The sequence below is a fragment of the Ambystoma mexicanum genome, chromosome 4q, assembly GCF_040938575.1.
Source record: "Ambystoma mexicanum isolate Mex_15411 chromosome 4q, UKY_AmexF1_1, whole genome shotgun sequence".
NCBI lineage: Eukaryota > Metazoa > Chordata > Amphibia > Caudata > Ambystomatidae > Ambystoma > Ambystoma mexicanum.
Genome location: NC_090928.1, coordinates 526473995 through 526478994, shown reverse-complemented (window position 1 = coordinate 526478994; position 5000 = coordinate 526473995). Strand labels below are relative to the sequence as shown.

General features: G+C 39.0%; 2 non-coding genes across 2 annotated transcripts; both read left to right on the top strand.

Annotated features, from left to right (window-relative positions):
- Positions 1-3062: 3062 nt before the first annotated feature.
- On the top strand, positions 3063-3135 carry TRNAK-CUU (transfer RNA lysine (anticodon CUU)). The gene has a single exon. It is a non-coding gene; the product is annotated as a tRNA-Lys (tRNA).
- Positions 3136-4229: 1094 nt separating this feature from the next.
- Positions 4230-4302, top strand: TRNAK-CUU (transfer RNA lysine (anticodon CUU)). Its single transcript has one exon. It is a non-coding gene; the product is annotated as a tRNA-Lys (tRNA).
- The last annotated feature ends 698 nt before the right edge of the window (positions 4303-5000 follow it).

The following is a 5000-nucleotide window of genomic DNA, read 5'->3' as shown; positions in this document are numbered from 1 at the left end:
TAAGACTTTTTCCCACACAGGTTTAATCGGCTATTTCCTGATATTCTTCAATGCGTTCTGATATTGACTGGTAATTGTGTTTGATACTTTCTTAGACTATTTCTGCCTCTGGCTGATGTGTATTTTCTTTCCAAACTCCACCAGAGCCTATGATTACACAGCATCCTATCTGTGGAAAGCGGCAGTGCAGGGATAGTGAAGAAAACTATAGGCATCCGAAGGTGCCCGGCTAGCTCAGTCGGTAGAGCATGAGACTCTTAATCTCAGGGTCGTGGGTTTGAGCCCCACGTTGGGCGAAAACAACTAAAATTGTAGTGCTTTTTGACCAAAAAAATAGAAATTGAAAGTCTCTTTGCAATATTTTCATTGTTAACATGCAATATATGAATGCATGTCTGGATGATGTGTAATGGGGCAATACCACACCTTAATGTTTTCACTGTAAAAGAAAAAGTATGTATCATCTTACTATAAAATAAAGTGGAGAAAACACAAATAAGACTTTTTTCCACACAGGTTTAATCGGCTATTTCCTGATATTCTTCAATGCGTTCTGATATTGACTGGTAATTGTGTTTGATACTTTCTTAGACTATTTCTGCCTCTGGCTGATGTGTATTTTCTTTCCAAACTCCACCAGAGCCTATGATTACACAGCATCCTATCTGTGGAAAACGGCAGTGCAGGGATAGGGAAGAAAACTATAGGCATCCAAAGGAGCCCGGCTAGCTCAGTCGGTAGAGCATGAGACTCTTAATCTCAGGGTCGTTGGTTCGAGCCCCATGTTGGGCGAAAACAACTAAAATTCTAGTGCTTTTTGACCAAAAAAATACATCCTATCTGTGGAAAACGGCAGTGCAGGGATAGGGAAGAAAACTATAGGCATCCAACGGTGCCCGGCTAGCTCAGTCGGTAGAGCATGAGACTCTTAATTTCAGGGTCGTGGGTTCGAGCCCCACGTTGGGCGAAAACAACTAAAATTTTAGTGCTTTTTGACCAAAAAAATAGAAATTGAAAGTCTCTTTGCAATATTTTCATTGTTAACATGCAATATATGAATGCATGTCTGGATGATGTGTAATGGGGCAATACCACACCTTAATGTATTCACTGTAAAAGAAAAAGTATGTATCATCTTACTATAAAATAAAGTGGAGAAAACACAAATAAGACTTTTTTCCACACAGGTTTAATCGGCTATTTCCTGATATTCTTCAATGCGTTCTGATATTGACTGGTAATTGTGTTTGATACTTTCTTAGACTATTTCTGCCTATGGCTGATGTGTATTTTCTTTCCAAACTCCACCAGAGCCTATGATTACACAGCATCCTATCTGTGGAAAACGGCAGTGCAGGGATAGGGAAGAAAACTATAGGCATCCAAAGGAGCCCGTCTAGCTCAGTCGGTAGAGCATGAGACTCTTAATCTCAGGGTCGTTGGTTCGAGCCCCACATTGGGTGAAAACAACTAAAATTCTAGTGCTTTTTGACCAAAAAAATACATCCTATCTGTGGAAAACGGCAGTGCAGGGATAGGGAAGAAAACTATAGGCATCCAAAGGAGCCCGGCTAGCTCAGTCGGTAGAGCATGTGACTCTTAATCTCAGGGTCGTGGGTTCTAGCCCCACGTTGGGTGAAAGCAACTAAAATTTTAGTGCTTTTTGACCAAAAAAATAGAAATTGAAAGTCTCTTTACAATATTTGCAATATTTTCATTGTTAACATGCAATATATGAATGCATGTCTGGATGATGTGTAATGGGGCAATACCACACCTTAATGTATTCACTGTAAAAGAAAAAGTATGTATCATCTTACTATAAAATAAAGTGGAGAAAACACAAATAAGACTTTTTTCCACACAGGTTTAATCGGCTATTTCCTGATATTCTTCAATGCGTTCTGATATTGACTGGTAATTGTGTTTGATACTTTCTTAGACTATTTCTGCCTCTGGCTGATGTGTATTTTCTTTCCAAACTCCACCAGAGCCTATGATTACACAGCATCCTATCTGTGGAAAGCGGCAGTGCAGGGATAGGGAAGAAAACTATAGCCATCCAAAGGAGCCTGGCTAGCTCAGTCGGTAGAGCATGAGACTCTTAATCTCAGGGTCGTGGGTTCGAGCCCCACGTTGGGCGAAAACAACTAAAATTTTAGTGCTTTTTGACCAAAAAAATAGAAATTGAAAGTCTCTTTGCAATATTTTCATTGTTAACATGCAATATATGAATGCATGTCTGGATGATGTGTAATGGGGCAATACCATACCTTAATGTATTCACTGTAAAAGAAAAAGTATGCATCATCTTACTATAAAATAAAGTGGAGAAAACACAAATAAGACTTTTTTCCACACAGGTTTAATCGGCTATTTCCTGATATTCTTCAATGCGTTCTGATATTGACTGGTAATTGTGTTTGATACTTTCTTAGACTATTTCTGCCTCTGGCTGATGTGTATTTTCTTTCCAAACTCCACCAGAGCCTATGATTACACAGCATCCTATCTGTGGAAAGCGGCAGTGCAGGGATAGTGAAGAAAACTATAGGCATCCGAAGGTGCCCGGCTAGCTCAGTCGGTAGAGCATGAGACTCTTAATCTCAGGGTCGTGGGTTTGAGCCCCACGTTGGGCGAAAACAACTAAAATTGTAGTGCTTTTTGACCAAAAAAATAGAAATTGAAAGTCTCTTTGCAATATTTTCATTGTTAACATGCAATATATGAATGCATGTCTGGATGATGTGTAATGGGGCAATACCACACCTTAATGTTTTCACTGTAAAAGAAAAAGTATGTATCATCTTACTATAAAATAAAGTGGAGAAAACACAAATAAGACTTTTTTCCACACAGGTTTAATCGGCTATTTCCTGATATTCTTCAATGCGTTCTGATATTGACTGGTAATTGTGTTTGATACTTTCTTAGACTATTTCTGCCTCTGGCTGATGTGTATTTTCTTTCCAAACTCCACCAGAGCCTATGATTACACAGCATCCTATCTGTGGAAAACGGCAGTGCAGGGATAGGGAAGAAAACTATAGGCATCCAAAGGAGCCCAGCTAGCTCAGTCGGTAGAGCATGAGACTCTTAATCTCAGGGTCGTGGGTTCGAGCCCCACGTTGGGCGAAAACAACTAAAATTTTAGTGCTTTTTGACCAAAAAAATAGAAATTGAAAGTCTCTTTGCAATATTTTCATTGTTAACATGCAATATATGAATGCATGTCTGGATGATGTGTAATGGGGCAATACCACACCTTAATGTATTCACTGTAAAAGAAAAAGTATGTATCATCTTACTATAAAATAAAGTGGAGAAAACACAAATAAGACTTTTTTCCACACAGGTTTAATCGGCTATTTCCTGATATTCTTCAATGCGTTCTGATATTGACTGGTAATTGTGTTTGATACTTTCTTAGACTATTTCTGCCTATGGCTGATGTGTATTTTCTTTCCAAACTCCACCAGAGCCTATGATTACACAGCATCCTATCTGTGGAAAACGGCAGTGCAGGGATAGGGAAGAAAACTATAGGCATCCAAAGGTGCCCGGCTAGCTCAGTCGGTAGAGCATGAGACTCTTAATCTCAGGGTCGTTGGTTCGAGCCCCACGTTGGGTGAAAACAACTAAAATTCTAGTGCTTTTTGACAAAAAAAATACATCCTATCTGTGGAAAACGGCAGTGCAGGGATAGGGAAGAAAACTATAGGCATCCAACGGTGCCCGGCTAGCTCAGTCGGTAGAGCATGAGACTCTTAATTTCAGGGTCGTGGGTTCGAGCCCCACGTTGGGCGAAAACAACTAAAATTTTAGTGCTTTTTGACCAAAAAAATAGAAATTGAAAGTCTCTTTGCAATATTTTCATTGTTAACATGCAATATATGAATGCATGTCTGGATGATGTGTAATGGGGCAATACCACACCTTAATGTATTCACTGTAAAAGAAAAAGTATGTATCATCTTACTATAAAATAAAGTGGAGAAAACACAAATAAGACTTTTTTCCACACAGGTTTAATCGGCTATTTCCTGATATTCTTCAATGCGTTCTGATATTGACTGGTAATTGTGTTTGATACTTTCTTAGACTATTTCTGCCTCTTGCTGATGTGTATTTTCTTTCCAAACTCCACCAGAGCCTATGATTACACAGCATCCTATCTGTGGAAAGCGGCAGTGCAGGGATAGGGAAGAAAACTATAGGCATCCAAAGGTGCCCGGCTAGCTCAGTCGGTAGAGCATGAGACTCTTAATCTCAGGGTCGTGGGTTCGAGCCCCACGTTGGGCGAAAACAACTAAAATTTTAGTGCTTTTTGACCAAAAAAATAGAAATTGAAAGTCTCTTTGCAATATTTTCATTGTTAACATGCAATATATGAATGCATGTCTGGATGATGTGTAATGGGGCAATACCATACCTTAATGTATTCACTGTAAAAGAAAAAGTATGCATCATCTTACTATAAAATAAAGTGGAGAAAACACAAATAAGACTTTTTTCCACACAGGTTTAATCGGCTATTTCCTGATATTCTTCAATGCGTTCTGATATTGACTGGTAATTGTGTTTGATACTTTCTTAGACTATTTCTGCCTCTGGCTGATGTGTATTTTCTTTCCAAACTCCACCAGAGCCTATGATTACACAGCATCCTATCTGTGGAAAGCGGCAGAGCAGGGATAGGGAAGAAAACTATAGGCTTCCAAAGGAGCCCGGCTAGCTCAGTCGGTAGAGCATGAGACTCTTAATCTCAGGGTCGTGGGTGCGAACCCCACGTTGGGCGTAAACAACTAAAATTTTTTAGTGCTTTTTGACCAAAAAAATAGAAATTGAAAGTCTCTTTACAATATTTGCAATATTTTGATTGTTAACATGCAATATATGAATGCATGTCTGGATGATGTGTAATGGGGCAATACCACACCTTAATGTATTCACTGTAAAAGAAAAAGTATGTATCATCTTACTATAAAATAAAGTGGAGA